Genomic DNA, 18,812 nt, shown 5'->3' with positions numbered 1-18,812 from the left:
ATATCTGTTCTAAATGTATAAAAAAAATGTTTTTGCCGTCAATGGCAATTAATGAGTTAAGATCAATTTTAATCAATTTGATTACATTTCAACATTCTTAACGATCACAAAAGTGAAACGAACACCACATAACCACTGTTATCGCTGTCATTTAGACAGTATGAAGATAATTCATGTCATAAATGTTTCCCACATTGGTTATTTTATAAACATTTTTAAATGGTCACACAAGTTTGAAAACAAATGAACCACATATGGAACCTGCTAAACAAGGTCTTGATAATGAATAAATGATCTCATCCATCATTCAAATCTGCATTCTGGGCTAACATCAGTAACAATCGTCCAGCTATTAGTGCAATGTGTCACCCCCACACTTAACTGTGTTACTTTACGCAGAACCCACCATTGTGATTCATAAGATAATTATCTCACAATGGATTACTTTGGTTATAATAATAATAATGTATTTTCAGTCATCAGTCATTTAGTATCCTCCATTGCAAGTCAATATAAACACCTTAATTGTTATTTAATATTTGCTGTCAGGTGATCAATGAGGACGCTGTCATAATTACGCTCCCGGCGCGAAAGGGGGAAAAAAAGACGTCTTTTTGTTATCCGCGGCTCTGCGTGATTAAACAGCCTACAGAGGCAGGGAGCGGCACTCATTCAATTAATCTGTCATTGAGCACATTTAATTACATGCAACCGATGCCCTATTTGATCCTGCAGGCGGAGCAGGGCATCTTACCTGGGAAATAGCACAGCGGGGGCGTCCCATCACCGAGCATAATCTTATTAAAAATGTATACCGATATATGCTGCAGACAAAAATGAAAGGATATTCACCCTTCCCCTGAGACGAGTGCATAATGAACAGGAGGCGGAGCTCGGAGAATGTCCCCACCCCTTGAAGCTTTTTGATGTGGTCAAGGTCTTTGTGTGCCAAGTAGTTTGTGCAGTTGATCTGCGCAAGGACGATGGTATGTACATTTTTAACTCATTCACTGCCATTGACGGCTATAGACGTAAAAAAAATCATTTGAAGCATTTCTTTTTTTTTTTTTTTTTTTTCTTTTTCTTTTTCTTCTTTTTTTTTCTTCTTTAAGAGCTCAGTATTGTTCATTCGGAAATGTCATCATCATTGCTCTTTTTTTTTTTTTTTTTTTTTTTTTTTTTTTTTTTAAATATATATATATATATATATATATATATATATACACATATATACATACATATATACATATATATATACATACATACATACATATTTTTTTTTTTTTTTTTGTGTGTGTGGGTGAGTATGTGTGTGTGCGTGCGTGCGTGCGTGTGTTTGTTAGCTCACCAGAAAACCTATTAGAAAAAAAAATCTTATACCGTTCACCTAAATCGAACACCAGGAGACCCGAGGGGACCGAAGAAAACCAAGGAAGGTGAAATCCAGCACCGACCAGACACCCCCCACCAGAACTCCTCCCCAGCCCAAGAAACATCCAGACCCCAACAAATCCAAAAAACATAAAGTCAGGGAGGCCTCAAGAGACCAACGGAGAGACCGAGAAAAGGAAGGAAGGACAGACGAAGCCGCGTGAGATCCGAGACACCAGCCTCCACCGATTCAATAACCTGAGGAGGAAACAGATTGTGTCTGAGTTTCGGTAGATGCTGGTGTGGTGGATCTGGCATGCATGAAAATCTCCACCAAAGAGGGGAGCCGTCGACCCCCGCCGGAACAGAGCAAGCGCAACACCTCAGGGCCCCCCAGGCCGCGGCAGCGCCAAAGGACGACCCCCGGGCCCCACCAGGGCCACCGGCCGGAGAGCAAACCCAGGAGCAGGAGCGCCCCCCGCCCCAACACGGCCCGCGCCCCCGGCCCAACGCAGCAGGACGGGGCACTGCAGGCCCACCAGGCACCCCACCGGCCCCCAACCCCCGCCCCCCACCACCCCCGCCCCCCATCCACCCCCCGCCACCCACCCCAACCCAGCCCCAGCCGCCCCCATGCCCCCAATCCCCCAGACACCCCCCACCCCCAGCACCCCCCCACCCCGCAACCCCCACCACCGCCCCCCCCCCCAACAAAGCCGCCCCCCCCCGACCCCACCCCGACCAACCGGCAGCCCCCCAACCCCCGACCCCCAGCCCCCGGGGACCACCCGCACCCAGGCACCGGCGCCGAAGAGGGGCCGGACAGGGGAGCGGAGAGGGCAGCCGCGCCCACCCCACCCCCCGCCGTGTGGAAGGACGGAACACCGGGGGCAGAAGGGGGAGATGGGGGCACCGGAGGGCGGCCGACACCCCCGAACCCCAGGCCCAGCGGGGGAAGGCCCCGGTCGTCACCCCAGCGTTCTTTGTGAAAATTAACCCCTGTTACTGAGTCCGCCAGCTCGCGGACTGGCGAACTCTACCCCTAAACCGTGAATGTGACCCCACCCAGTGTATATACAAGTGTGTGTGTGTGGTGCATTAAAATTAGGAGCAGGTGAACCGGAGCCGATGGAAATGATATTCCCACGCTCCGATCCACCCGCCACCCAAGCATGTTGCTGAGTGTATGTGGTGCATTAAAAAAAATAGATAGGGCGGGGGGGGGGGGGGGGTGGCGACACGGACAGGGGACCGCAGCACTGCTCTATACTGCGGCCCCCAACCGATGGCACCCCCACAAGCCCCCAAGCCCCCCCCCCCCCACCCACAAGTTGTGTGGTGTATTAAAATTGGAGGGGAGTTGTAGGGTGAAGACGGTGTTTCCACCCTACCCCACCCCCCAAAGTGTGTTATGTGCCCTATATGTCTATAAAAGTGTATTGTGCAAACCTAGTGTAGTGAGTTAAGAGGTGTGACCAGCGGGGCCCCCCCCAACCGGGCGGGGGCAGGAGGCGCACCGGCCCACCAAGCCCCCACCCACCCCACCAGGACCCCGGCGGGCATATGGGACCCGTCCGGCGGGGCGATAGGGCTCGCCCCCCGGATACTGGGTCCCGCCCGAGGTGTCAGGACGCCCACCGGAGCGGGGCGGGCACGACACCAAACCCCAGCCACCCCCGCCGGCCCCCATAGCACCGAGACCCGGGCCATGGATGGAGCCCCCGGCCCAGGGGAGGGGAAGGAAGGCGTACCGGGGAAGGGGAAGGGAGGAGGGAAGGGGACGACAAGAAGGGCAGGGGGCAGCGGCAGGGACGCAAGGAGAGGGGGAGAGGAGGAGGAAGGGCGACGAGGGAGAGGGGACAGGGAGGCGGAGGACGGGCGGGGAGAGGCGAGGAGGGAGAGGCAGCAAGGGGGAGGAAGGGGGAGGGGAGAGGGAACCACCGGGCACCCCGGCGGCCCACAGGCCCCGAACCGCGTCGCCGGGCCCAGAGCGACGGACCGCGCCGGAACGGCGCCGCCCCCGACACCAGGGAAAGCCCCGCAACGCAGCACCCCCCAAGAGACCCAGGGAACGGCCAAGACGCAGCCGCCACCCAGCAGCCAACAGAGGGGCAGACCCGCCCACTCCCCGCCAGGGGGGACAGCACCCACAGAATTAACCCACTGGCATGCCGTGAATCCGAATATCAACCCCTGGTGCCCATCGGAGGTGAATCCGCTCGATCCCGCTGGCAGCAGCCGGGTTCCTGACTATGGAAACACAACCATTAGTTACAAATTGCCTAATACAGAAACATCAATGCCAGTTATAACGCTGCTGTGGCTCTCGCTAACAGGCAGAAGCATTTGAAGCATTTCTATTAGCTTAACATATTTTTCTACTTTTGCTAACAAGAGTATGAAAACCTAGATTTTTTTATTGTACATTTAGAACAGATATAAAATGAGTGACTAATCGTGAGTTAACTATTTAAGTCATGCGATTAATTACCTGCCGCCCTTAATTTTTAATAGTCTTTTTTTTTTTTTTTTCGCGTCAGGCGTCTTAATGAATCGCATGACTTCAATAGTTAACTCTAATTGTATTATTTTTTGAATATTTTTTATTTTTTTAAAGAAAAGATTATTAAAAATTAGGGGTGGCAGGGTATTAACATTTTTAATCATAATTAATAGCATGACTTCACGAGTTAACTCACGATTAATCACAAATTGTATATCTGTTCTAAATGTACAATAAAAAAATCCTAGATTTTCATACTCTTGTTAACAAAAGTGGAAAAAATGTTAAACTAATAGAAATAGTTCAAATAAATTTTTGACGTCTATAGCAGTCAATGGCAGTGAATGAGTTAATTTAAACTAAAGACATGGTCAGTTCCATCCATCTGTTTCTCATTCTACTCAAACTTACAGAAGCAAATTTTGATATCTCTGATCACACTCAATGTACACTATTTGGCTTAGGTCTCGAAAAATCTAATGTTCTGCCTGTCACAGTTGGGGTGCCCCAGGGGTCTGTCCTGGGCAGAGATGGGAAGAAACGAATTGCAAATACTTTCATCCATTACTGTCAGGTTTCATGGAGGGTAGACCCAAAGTGCAGGGAAGCCAGGCAGGGGTGCAGTAAGAATCTTTAGTTTTAATCAAACAAAGACAGGGGAGCTAGGTTGCTAACAATCATTCATTGGGCTGTGGAGGCAAGCAGATGAATCGTCCGACAAACGGAATGTGTCTTCCGCTGTTCCCTTTTATAGGTTGCGGACGACTCTCAAAGGCTGTTGATTACATCAGGCAGTTGCATCACAAAGGAGCACAGTCTGAGAGCACAAATGTGACATGAATGTGTTCAAGGCGAAAGTGACCAACCAAAATGGCGGATAGTGATAAATTGTTTTTTTATTTTTACCTCCAGCAAACTTGCCTTCTCATAATTTTGCTTCATTTATTGTTTTTATCTTATTTCATAAGATATTTTTAAAGATCCTACTTTTCTTTTTACGTTTCGGTGATGAACCATTTTTGTGAGCAGACATGACTGCTTCCTGCATTTGGGTCCCGAACCCCCTCACACCGTGACAAATGTAGCAAAAAACAAAAACAAAAGTCACTTTTCTTGCCAGGCCAGTCCGAAGCTTGCATTTCTCACTTGGACTTAAAAAAAAAAAAAAAAACTAATTTGCTTTGCTCCTCTGCCTTTTCGCTGTGATATGCGCTCACTCGTAGATGACAACGGGGCACTCTTAAAATTAAAAAAAAAAAATTAAAAATTAAAAAAAACTCCCCTCATTCTCCCATCTCTCTCTGCGTGACGTGCACACACAGCTGACAATGACTCGCTTTAAATATTTTCAGGATTTAGGCATAGCTAACTGCACGTTACAATTGTAAGCAAAGATCTGGAATAGTTGGGGAAGGTCAACTCATGCAAGGTGCAACACCGGGCCCTGTTTTAGCCACGCCCATCTCAATTCAGCACTGGATAGTTCTCAGTCTTTAAAAAATTTGATTAATTATCTTTAAACATGTATAATGTACAATATAGAGAATAAAATCTGTATTAATTCTCTTTAAAAAAAAAACCTGTATATATTTGTCTCACATAAAAAAAAAAATACATTCTGATTGTACTCATTTTAAGGGGACATTTATTATACAGTGCAATCATATTTTTGTTAGGCGGAGTTGAAAATGTCGAGAACCTGTAGTGTTTTTCTGCATGATTTCCTGAGTAAGCGCCGAGTAATAAGTCTGACGGTTGTTGGGGGGCGGGCGCGTCACCGTCATGACAAACATGCTTCTGGGCTGCCTGCCATCCCTCGCATGACACATTTTGTACTGTATCTCGAGTGTATGTGTGCATGTATTTATTATTCAGGCATGATGGAGTTAGTCTGTCTCTCTTCCTGTCACTCGGTGGGTGTCGCACACTTTGTCTGCGCTCCATCATCCGTCCGTCTCTTCTTCTGCTGCCTCCCGGGGAACAAGACAGCGCTCTCCCTCCCTCTAATCCTCACGGGGGAAAGTGACTCACAAGTTACAGCGCTCCTCGCTTTAATGCACTTTAATAGCATTAATGTCTGATTTGGCCTCTTCAGCGCCAATAAACTCTGCTCGCATCTTCCGAAAAGCCGGTTAGGAGTCTTTGTTGGTGGATAGTGTACCGAAACACAAAGACTACTAATCTCCTTTTTTATTTATTTTTTATTTTCAAAACAAACTCTAGCACCTGCCTGATGTAGTATTATGGCACGTTGAAAACAAACTTTTTGGATCTGGGGGTGTTACCAACCATAGTTTGTGTTTGTATTTTCACAGTTTTGTGTGTGTTAACACAAAAGGGTCATAAACATAATTGGAAGCTTTTTCGTCTGGTTGAATCATTTTTATATTTGTAATATATTTAGAGAAAAAAAAATAAGAATGACAGTTGGACCGTGCCTTTAGAGTTAACTAAGTGTTTTATATGTATCTAAACGATCAGAGATTTTATGCTGATCACTATAGCATTCGATTTGGTAGACAAACCATTAAAATCACAACTTAAAGGGCAAGTCAACCCAAAAATTTATTTTTTGACAATGTCAAAAAATGTTCTATGCAGCTTCACTAGTCTAAAGCCTAATCCCATTACTTCCGCTTCACCCTTCCACCCTCTCCCTTCTACTTATTTGGGGAGGCAAAGGGGGGAAAAAAATCCCTCTAGGAATTAGGAATGTACGCTATTATGGGTGGGAATCTTTGAATGTCTCACGATTCAATTCCCATTTTTGCGTGTGCGATTCGATTCAGAATCGATTTTTGATTAAGAAAGATTTGTTTTATTCACAAGGATTTTTGCTGTTCAAGGAATCGTAATGATCTACTCCAGTCTGACTCGCTAATGCTAATTAGTGCGCTACTCGCTTCACTTTTATCACTCAAAAGAATGGCTCCACGCTGCAAAAAAACAACTTTTTTTGGAATAACTTGATTGTGACTTTTTACTTCTACTCTCTAATGTGGGTACAACTTAACGGTGTATCAGACCGCCTGGAACCACACTGCCCCTAAGTGGCCAAATCGAGTACAACATGAACAGCACTCCCAATAAAGGCACACACAAACAAAGGGAAGACAGTATAACATAATTTAAATAAAATTGATTATGGCAATTTAAAATCAATTCTGAATCGTACTAAATGAGAATCTCAATTTTTTTTGGGGGCACACCCCTAATCGCTATCCAATCCGCTACGTGGTTACCTCGAGCCGCCGCAGCTGCGTGGTGGTTGTGACGTAACTGACGCGACAATAGCGAGCGTTTACCAAAACACACGGTTGCGCCAATTTCTGCCAAAGTATAGAACATTCGATAAAACCACTATCATTACGATGACATTCAATAAATATTAGCATACTTATGAGTTAAGCAGCAAAATCCAGCCATTTTTAACCATCTCAGTGGGTGGCCATTTTGTCACTTGCTGACTAAAGATGTGCATCAATGTTGCTCGGGTAACGACCAATCAGTGCAGCTTCAGAAAATAGGTGAGCTCTGATTGGTTGTTGCCTGATCCATGAGCAACATTGATGTCATCTTCAGTCGACAGCAAGTGGCACAATGGATAAAAACGGCTGGATTTTGCTGCTTAACTCATATTCCAAAAATTTTATATTAATCAGAATGTCATGTTTAGACGAGTGATGTCACATATAACATATTATTGGCAAGAAATGTTTAAGGTTGACTACCACTTTTAAAACTTCGGTCATAGATATGTTGGTGGAACATGGCGTCATATGCTAAGTCTGCTGAGTTTGAAGATGCCAGCCTGCCAGGTTGGACAACCATGATATAAATATTATTAATAAAATGGTAAGAATACATAAAACGGTCACATACCAGACTGATTTGCTGATTGAGTGTTTCCTCGTTTGTTATTGTTGTTGTGGGTTCTTATTGGAAATCCCGGAATGCCTGGGCAATAAAGGATGGCTTTTAAGTTCAACAGCTGGTTTATAATTGATTTTTAGTTGCTTAGTAAGAAAGTCAGTTGGTGTTTAGTTGATTGAATTTTAACTCATTCACTGCCATTGACGGCTGTAGACGTCAAAAATTCATTTGAACTATTTCTATTAGTTTAACATTTTTTCCCACTTTTGTTAACAAGAGTATGAAAACCTAGGATTTTTTTTTTAATTTTACATTTAGAACAGATATAAAATTTGTGATTAATCGTGAGTTAACTATTGAATTCATGAGATTAATTACAATTTAAAATCACCTGACACCCCAAATTTTTTATATATTTTTTTTCAACAACAAAAAAAAGATTGTGTCTAGGTTTTCAAACTCATGTAAACAAAAGTGGGAACAATTTTTAAACTAATAGGAATAGTTCAAATGATTTTTTTACCTTTTTTATAGACGTCAATGGCAGTGAATGAGTTAATTGACCAGTTGGGTTAGTTGCTTTTCGCTTGGTTGGTTGGTTTTTGGCCGCTTAGCTTTATTTGTTAGTTGGTTGATATTTGGTTTCAGTTGGTTGTTTTCTTATCTTTTTTGTTTGGTTGTTTACAGTCCCCAATATTTTCATTTTTGACTTTACGTTAGTTGGTTAATTGGATAATGACTTCTTATGTGGAGTTTGAATGTTCTCCCTTGCTTGCTTGGGTTTTCTCCAAGTACAGGTGGGTTGGGTGTTGGTTTTGGTTTTGAGTTTTAGACTCATTTTCCCCAGTCGGAATCTGTGATTCTGAGGGTGGTTGGATTTTAGCTGGTCAGATGATTGGTTGTTTATTTTCATGTTTAATGGTTGTTTTCGAAGCATTCTTTTTTTTTTTTTTTTTTTTTTTTTTTTTTTTTATTTGGTAAGTTTTTTGTCTTGTGTTGAAATTCAGTTTGAGGACTATGAAGTGGATTTCCAAGTATACCCCACATTTGCAGGTATTGAAATTAGACTCGTACCATCCCCGTATGGCTGCTTCAAGGTCAGCTGAGTCACAACAGGGGCGTTGGTGAGACTCTCCCAAACCGCGGGAGGAAAGAGAATCCTCCTGGTGAATTATTCAGCGGGTCTCCCGCACCCTAAATAACAGGCGGCTGGCTTTGTTTGACATCCTGAATGAATAATTAAGGTGTGACCTTTTGTTCCCATTAGAGGTGATAGGTTGACAGCGTCGTACTTTCCGGGTGGGGTGAGGTTGTCGAGCCCATATGAAATGGGAGTTTGTTAGATTTGAACGATTACAAGCCGCGGAGAAATGCAACGGTGCATGTCCTTGAGTGATGCTCTGGCACGCATGCATCCTATTGTTTACTCTTCCTAAAGCTCACATCCCACAGCAACTCTTGTGCACCACTTCCATCTACAGAAATACTTTTTCCCTGCTCATCACATTCCTTCCAATCATGCAGATACTACTGAGACATATTGATCACAAACCATATAACTGATTCTCTGTGGGTTGGTTGGGTTTTGGCTTTTTGGTTGGTTGGCTGGCGATTTTAGCTGGTTGGTTACTTGGTAAATTATTGTAGGTTAGTTGGTTTCAGGTTGTTGCTTTTTTGTTTACAGTTGGTTACTTTGTTTTTAATTGGTTGGTTTCGTTGATTGGTCGGGATTCTTTAGTTAGTTGGTTTCAGTTTGTTTTTTGGGGGGGTTGGCCGGCAATTTTAGCTGGTTGCTTACTTTTTGCCTACTTAGTGTAGTACTTAGTGTTAGTTGTATGATTTGTTCTTGATTTGTTGTTGTTTTTTAGCTTGTCGGTTACTTGGTTAATTATTTTGCTTCTTGTTTTTTGGTTGTTGGCTCTTCTTTTTTGTTTTGATTTTAGTTGTTTCATCGGGATTTTTTTGGTTGGTTGCTTACTTAATTTTTTTAAATTGTTTTGTGTTGGTTAGTTGATTGGGTCTTTATGTGTGTGTTTTTTAGCTTGTTAGTTGGTTTGTTTTGGGGGGAGGTTGGTTGGCTTTTTAGCTGAATGATTACTTTGTGAATTGTTAATTGGTTAGTTGACTGATTCTGGTTAGTTGTTTTTTGTTTTTGTTTTTTTAGTTAGTTAGTAGTGTGGTTGTTTTATTTGTTCAGTTGTTGTTTGGCCATTAGTTTTGGGAGCTTGGTTGTTTTGTTATTGATTGATTGACTGATTTTGGTAATTTTTTTGGGTGCTTTTATAGTAGGTTAGTCTTTTTGTAGCTGGTTGTATCCCCTGAGTTTCCACAATGATCTACAGCACACTGAATTCAATTATATGAAAATAAACTTGTTGTAATTAAAGGGAAGATGATCTCAAACGATCTCATCTCACAGGCAGAGGATCTTTCATTCCAATAGTTTTGCGGCAAGGTCTGACCTGCGTTCAACGTCTCGTGCTAGGGACGAAATCAGAACTGCAACACAACTGTGGCGTCTTGCCGAGCACAGATTCAGTCGCAGAAAAGCAAGAGCGAAGCTGCTGAAAACAGACCGTATTTATAGCCGAGGATAGGAATAATTCATTGTGATCAAAGTGCAGATCATGCTCCGTTCCATCAGCGGGATGAAAAGAGCACTCCTCCTTTCTTCCTGCTCTCCCCCGGCTACCCACATAGAAACAAGGAGACAAAGTTTCTCTACAGGCACCGAGTTTGTCATCATGCCTTCTGCTATAAATATATATAACATAAAAGCTCTCCAGCATGGATCATCCTTATCAGAGCCGATGTCAAATTCTAAGTGGGATGTCGTGTGCCTGAAGTCATAGGACGTAAAGCGCATAGACGGCAACATGATCTCAGGAGAATTGAGTTGGAAATTGTTCAAAAAGTGCAGCACTGAAAACTAATTGAGCAACTAGATTTCAAAACTCAAAACGAAGTGAAAATTAATAAGGAAATTTCCCAAACTATTACTGTATAACCTTGAGACACACACATACACACTTGCATCTTGAGTTTCATACACCCCCTCCACACACACCCACACATCGGTGTCTCTCCATCTTTCATTTGGACACAGACACACAAGCGCCTTCATCTTCTCTTTCATTCCTTCTCCCTCCCACACTTTTTGCTGCTCCCAACATTTGCACGCACGCGCACACACACAAACACACACTGGCGCCTGTTATTCATCCTCTCCCTCCCTCCCGCTGCAAGCCCAGTTGTTGCCACGGTGAGGTGGGCAGCATTCCTAATTATTCAAAATACATATTTAATTGCATTCGCTGGCTTTTATTTAATTATATTTAACTTGCCGGGAAATGAGTTTAAAAAAAAAAAAAAGGATTAATGCATGATGAGGGTTAGACCTTCACCAAGGGCAAAAAACATAAAACATGCCATTTTTGCGCAATGTTAAACAGCTCTGCTCCATCCTTCCACTGTGAAAGCATAATTCTCAACTTTATTTATAGGGCACTTTAAAAACAACCATCGCTGCATATAAGGTACTGTACATCCGATATACGTTACAATCACACTACTATGTCAAAATAATGTAATGGCTGTCTTGTATCTTAGTTTTTATTGTTGAGTTATAGTTTTACTGCTTTTGTAGCTGTAATTCAATTTCAATTCAGTTTCAGTTTTTAGAGCGCCAAGTGACAACAGAAGTTGTCTCAGGGCACTTTACACATGGAGCAGGTCTCAGACCACACTTATTAAAAACTCAATGCCACCCACACAACGGGGGCAAGCAAAAACTCCTGCTTGGGAAGAAACCTTGAGCAGACCCAAGACTCTGTGTGATACTGACATTTCTCATTGTGCAGCTTGGGGCAAGCATCAAATAATCTATAGCCGCTCTATCACGAGAAACTTTTCGTGTGAGGTCTTGGCAGCAAGGAGAATTACTTTAGTTTTAGCAGACTTTAACAGTAGGAAGTTATCAGTCATCCAAGTCTTGATTTATTTAAGGCATTCCTGAAGATTTGTTAATTGATTAGTTTCATAGGTGGAGATTTGTGTGTCATCATCATAGCATTGGAGATCTACAGAATATTTTCTGGTAATACTACCAAAGGGAACTATACAGACACGAAAGAGTGCTAGTCCTAGTACGGACCCCTGCGGGATGCGATGCCAAGTTTTATACTGTATGTATTGAGTCTTGGCTGCTGATATTTACAAAGTGAAAGCAATCTGACAAGTGTGATTTAAAACATCTGTAGCACTTTGAGATTTACAATAACAATAGGGATTAACAATAATTCCTGTCCCTGTCCTTTTTTTCTCCAGGTGGATATGAGGTTTCTATTTCAGTGTTCATGATACAGTATGTACAACTTTTAGTAGATTGCAGAAAGATGAAGAAGTTAGTTTTCTCTCTATATATATCTATATATATCTATCTATCTATCTATATATATATATATATATATATATATATATAGATATATATATATATATATATATATAGATATATATATATATATATATAGAGATATATATAGAGATATATATATATATATATATATATATATATATAGATATATATATATAGATATATATATATATAGATATATCTCTATAGATATATATATATATCTATATATATATAGATATATCTATATATATATAGATATATATATATATATATATATCTATATATATATATATATATATATATATATCTATATATATATATATATATATATATCTCGCTATATATATATATATATATATATATATATATATATATCTCTCTATATATATATATATATCTCTATATATATATATATATATATCTCTATATATATATATATATATATCTATATATATATATATATCTCTATATATATATATATATATATAGAGATATATATATATATATATATAGAGATATATATATATATATATATAGAGATATATATATATATATATATATATATCTCTCTATATATATATATATCTCTATATATATATATATATATATATATAGAGATATATATATATATAGAGATATATATATATAGAGATATATATATAGAGATATATATATAGAGATATATATATATATATATAGAGATATATATATAGAGATATATATATAGAGATATATATATATATATATATATATATATATATCTATATCTATCTATATATATCTATCTATATCTATCTATCTATATCTATCTATATATATATATCTATATATATCTATCTATATATATCTATATATATATATCTATATATATATATCTATATATATATCTATATATATCTATATATATCTATATAAATTACTGTTATGAGATTTTTTTTCTCCACATCTATTCTGATTTGCACCGAAACGCTTAACACTTGTTTTTATACTTTCAAACAATTAATAAAAAATTTAAATTAAATTACATGACAGATTACAGTGATACTTTTTTACGGCTTATTAACAGTGGCTTATGTTAAAGGCGGTTCAAAATGTCAAAATATTACTTAAACTGAAGTGTAATTTTTACAACAAATATCGTCGCTGTCCTGCGGAAAACAATTTTTTTTTACGTTTATGGGATGAAACTGAATGCTGACATCCCAATTTTGTACGACAGTATGTAAATAAAGTAATAAACACGTTACATGTTTTTATGTATTATACAGAATCAAATATGTAAAGAATTTCAAATCTATGTTTATATGAATAAAGTTCTGTATAAATAATCAAAACAATGAACAAATTCGAGTTTCGCCTTAAACAAATCATTTGTATTCAAGGTATTTATTCTTTCTCTTTTGAAGAGATAACAGTAACGTTTATCCGTGTTTCGCTGACCATAAATCACATGACACAAGCCAGCCAATAGCACATCTTCCAACATGACCGCACCTCTTTATCACTCCCATTTCCTTCCACGTTTTTTTCTTTGTCAAGATATCAGATGACCTCAAATGCCAAAAACAATGTAAGCGGTCTCACACAGTTTTCTTTCTTCTCGTTATCCCAGATTTAAAAGCCATCAATCAGGATTGTTTTGCAGCTCTTTGCAACAGGAAGCTGTTTATTTCCTGCGGGGCAACAAGTCGCTCACTCATCCGAAGCCTTATGCCGTCTTGTATGCTGACCAAAACAAAGGCGCCATTAAGTTTGAATTGTTATATGCGTCTTTCGTAAACCAACCGAGTCCGCTTCTCATCCTCCTCCATCCTGCCCGCCTTCCCGCAGTCCCACCTCGGCCTGGGCCGCTCCCTTTATTCGGGCATCGAAGGGGCCATCTGGAGTGCAGCAAGTGAGTGGAGCCATTGAGTGTCATGGCAGTGGAGGGGTGGGTGTGGTGTGGGGGGGTCTGGCAACACCTGCACGCTGCCCCCCGCTGCATGCGGGATGATGCTCATCTCGATTCCTGCCTCACGCAGGGCAAATATTAACGTATTTAAGCATTGGCAGAGGGTCTGAACGTGAATAGAAAATTGTTTCCGGGATATTTTGTAATGGAGCAGTCTGACTAAATCCAGTACACGGCAGCTTTGTGAAAAAAGCGCTCATTCTATAGCAGATATTAAGGGCTCTTTTTTCGGGGGCATTTTCTTGAGGGCACATTACATTGTGACCCACATGGTTTGCCTGGCAACAGCTGACATACCCAGAAAAAAAGGATCCGTAATTATAATGAATTCTGTACACAATTGTTACAGAATACTACCGTTTTAAAGCTTAACACTCGTCTTTTAAATTCATCTCCAGGTCCCAATAAAGAGTTTCTGCAGAAGACTTGGATTTCAGCCAAAAACTTTACTGCAACACTTCTCTACAAAGCCTCCCCAAGTAGAAAGAAAAATCCAATAGGAGCCAACATAATGGACAACTAAATCAATACAGTATTGCTTTTTGTTTCTCTTCCTTGCCCTAGTTTGAATGTCGCTCATACACAACTTTTGGCACCTGAAAGAATCAGAATCTATCTCTCTTCCACATTTATTGTTCAAAATGTTTTATGGGCGGGTGTTTGCAAACTCTGAAGTCGAAAAAAAAGTAGAGACAGCTACTGCAAGACTGCAAATCCAGAGCATTCAAAGGCATAATTTAAAAAAATAATGAATTCAAGATGCTAGTTATGTAACGGGAGCAAAGAGTGGAGGGCTCGCCGTGTTTTTCTTTTCTAAACGAGCACGGTCATTGTTTGTGACATCCGCACACAAATAGCACAAACGCCACTAAGATCTTCTAAGTGATTGGGTAAGTCTGGTTTCCAGTTGGACATGCAAGAAAGCAGCACAAGTCATTCAGAGAGTACAATATGTAATACAAAATGAATATTTTGTCTATATTACAATCTATTGCTATGTATGTTTAAAATGTGTGTGAGACTTTGCTCAGTCCATTTTTTACTGCGTCCTCAAACAAAAAAATCTAATAAAAGAAGAAAGAAAACTTGACAATAAAGCTGTAATATTATAAGAGGAAGTCATTCTTTTAAGAATACAATTAGAAATATTCAGAATAAAAGTAAAACATTTCTAACAAAAAGGGTAAAAAATGACATTTTCCAATGAAAATGGAATTGAATCCTCTAAAAAGGAAACCTTAAGTCAATACTCACGAGCCTGTGGGAAAATGTTCCGATTTCAAAAGTGAAAAAAACGTATTTTTGCTTTATTCATAGTAAGCTATGTGGAATGTGTGTAATGTACAAGAATGACTGAATATACTGGAAACTTTTGTATAGTCATTAATAGTAGTTGTGTATAAGAATAATTAATTTATATAATGTGGAAGGATTCCAAGAAAGTTGTCAATTTTATAAGAAAAGTCAAAATATTAAGAAAACAATGTCAAAATGTTCCAACGTTGACATCTTTATGTGAAAAAAGTCAAAATATGAGGAAAAAATATGATTAAGTCAAATATTACAAATATGAGAAAAACATATGAAGTCAAATGATACACCTCAAAAACTGAACATTTGAATTGTCACTTTCTTGTAACTGTTCTGCTTGCATGTACTGACAATCTAATAATATATAGTTGTTAGTAATTACCAAAATAGAAATACTACGAGAGGGAAGTATGGATAAAGTTGTCATATTACAGGACTTAACTTGTAATTTCCCAAGAATGAGGTAAAGGGAAATGTACATTATTTTTTTAAAGTGTAATTTAACTAAAGTGCAAGGTCAAAATATTTCAAGAAAAAGTCAAAATCACACAAATATACAAATATAAAACTATGATACGTCAAAAGAGCTAATATAACTTTCTTCATATATTCCGGCTTTTGTTCTTATTTTATCTGGTGGAGCCCTTACTCTTCTAATTCCTGAAGCAATTTTAAAACACGCCTTCAAAGTAACTGCAATAAGAATCAACAATACGCTTTACGACTTTACACTGAAGCCCAATCTGAAACTCTCACCAGCTCCAAGACTTCAACAGGCTGCCCCTGACATATGGCCAGAGAGGTAGTGGGTCAACACCCTTGCACACATGCAAATACTTATTACATTAGAATACACCCACAACCACTCATAAGAGTGGAATACCCCCCCCCCCCCCCAATATACAGAAACAGTGTATAACCCCTCACAGGGAAAATGGAGAGCAAGCTGAAAGTGTAACAAGAGCCTGCAACATGAGCCAACGCGGAACCCCTATCGCTTTGAGCTCAGCTTTTACCTTTGCACTACTCCTGACGACCGCACAGCCGGCGAGAAGCCGGCGGGGTGTGCTCGGCGCGCGCGACGCCTCCTCTCGAGTTGATCTGCACGGCTACTTTCCACGTTCAGCACCACGGAGAGCGCGCTCGCACGCTGGAAAACGCTGCCAACCCGGGGGTGCGGGCGGGACTCAAGTTTGACGCCGCCTCGGAGCCGCTGTGGCCGGGGCGAGCATGCCTGCCTCCTCGGAAAAGGAGAGGCGCAGGAGGGGGGGGAGGATGCGAGGGATGGAGGGAGGGAGCCAATCGCGATGCAACCCGCGAGCTGCGTCCGGCGTGAAGCGCGTGTGTGCGCTGGCGTCTATGCGTGCGCGCGCGAATAAGGCGTGCACGTCTTCACAAATTCCCAACGCTTTTCTTATTTTCTCCTCAATTTCTGTCCGACTTCACTCCCCTTCTTCCGGTACTCATCGTTGCCCGCCTTGCCTCTTTTGTCTTCAAGATCGTGTTACTGTAGTCCGGTAAGGAGAGAGAAAACAAGTGGAGCAGTCTGGAGGGAGCGATTTGAAGCCGATTAAAGTCCCCCTCCGAAGTGTAAACAGGCACGCAGAATAAATTCAGTTTTTCATGAGTGGGGAGAAAAGAAAGGGGGGGGTGGAAGCGAAGAGGAAGATGCGAGAGATGAGAGGACAGGGTCGTGATGCTTGCAGCCTGCACACAAGCCTCAGTCTTAACAAAGCAGAGGCGGCGTGAGTTGAAAGCACACGCGCGCGCGCGCACACACACATGACATGAGATGCGTGTGTGGTGCAACTTCTGGGAAACACTTTCAATCATCTCAACTACACAAAAAGTGAAACGATTTGCTTGAAAGTGAAAAATCAATTGTGTGAATTACTACAGCCAACCTCTGCTCTGATCATCAATCAAAAGCACACACGCACAAGCACACACATCCAATAAAGTCGTTTAATCTTGTACTGATTTGAACTAAGAATTATTATTATTTTGCCTCTTAATTTCTTTGAAGAGACGTAGTGCTGTGCTGTAGTATTTTTATTTTCTTATTGAAAAATATTAGTGGTGTTTTCACACAATTTTTGTTTATTTTTAGCACCTAGTATCAACTATTGGCTTTAATTTAATTGTGTATATAATAATTTAGGGTTATGTGCTTATTTGCATTTGTTGTCTTCGCTGCAATTTCTTGTACCTGAAATGAGTAAGGGCGTTAAAGAAAGACAAACAAATGTAATTATTCAATTTTCTTTTATTAATGTATTTATTTATTTACTTACTCACTCACTCACTTACTTACGTACTTACTTATTTATTTTTAAGAAAAACATGTAAGTATTACAGATGCTTGAATACAATTCATCACATTATAGCTGGCACGGTAGACAATGGCTGCGTTGTGGGTGTTTCAGCATCAGGGTGTGGCTGCTGTCTGGCGCCGCCGCATCCTTGCCGACCTGAGCGCAGCAGCGCCCTCTGCAGCACAAGAGGCAACAGACAAGCAAGGACGCTAATTCAGTGGCCACATGGGAGACCGCTGCTTTCGCGCTGTGCTTTGTTTTGCAGTGTAAGTGACATGCGGGATTTATGGTTGGACTTCACAAAGCTGCAGCCTGTAAGTGGGCCGCCACGCACGCAAAACAAGTGCTGGTGATCCAAGGATATATAGAGCTGTGTGTGTGTGTGTGTGTGTGTGTGTGTGTGTGTGTGTGTGTGTGTGTGTGTGTGTGTGTGTGGTGTGTGTGTGTGTGTGTGTGTGTGTGTGTGTGTGTGTGTGTGTGTGTGTGTGTGTGTGTGCGTGCGTGCGTGCGTATGTGGGGGTGTGTGGGGGTGTGTGTTGGGGCGGGGGGGGGGGGGGCGCTTGTTTTTGTTGCATAGTGGGGCCAACATTCTGGGATTTCACAGAGTTGTGGGGCCCACCAGTCCATGTGGAGCCATTTTGCTGGAACCCACAAGTTTAGACCTCATTTTGAGAGTCAAGACTTGGTTTTAGAGTTTAGGTTTGAATTGGGTTATGGTTGAGGTCAGGGTAAGGAATAGGGGTAGACAACCATTTTTTATGGTTGCGGTTAGGGGAAGGGGCTAGGAAATGTATTATGTCAATGAGATGGCCCCACAAAGATAGTAAAGCAAACATGTGTGTGTTTGTGTGTGTAAGTGCGTGCGTGGGTGGGTGCGTGCGTAGGTGAGAGATAGAGTGAATGTAGGAGAGTGTGAAACTGAATGTGTGAGAGTGAGAGAGAATTTGAGTGAGAAAATGTGAGAGGGAGCTTGAGAGAAAAAGAGAGAATGTGTGTGAGAGAAAATGTGTGAGTGAGAACGAATGCGTGAGTTCAAGTGTGCATGAATGTGAGAGTGAGAGAATATTTGTGAAA

At 41.0% G+C, this 18,812-nt stretch overlaps 1 protein-coding gene across 1 annotated transcript in view; it reads right to left on the bottom strand.

The window, feature by feature from the left end:
* chst8 (carbohydrate (N-acetylgalactosamine 4-0) sulfotransferase 8) overlaps positions 1-17,118 on the bottom strand; it is a 150,361-nt gene extending 133,243 nt beyond the window's left edge. Inside the window, exon 1 of the mRNA XM_086072009.1 lies at positions 16,440-17,118. The gene's annotated coding sequence lies outside the window, so the exon portion shown is untranslated. The remainder of the gene's footprint in view (positions 1-16,439) is intronic.
* Between the last annotated feature and the right edge of the window lie 1,694 nt (positions 17,119-18,812).

Source organism: Leptonotus elevatus, chromosome 3 (genome assembly GCF_054856555.1).
Source record: "Leptonotus elevatus isolate MCC_2025b chromosome 3, RoL_Lele_1.0, whole genome shotgun sequence".
Lineage (NCBI taxonomy): Eukaryota > Metazoa > Chordata > Actinopteri > Syngnathiformes > Syngnathidae > Leptonotus > Leptonotus elevatus.
This window is presented reverse-complemented; position numbering and strand designations above follow the sequence as displayed.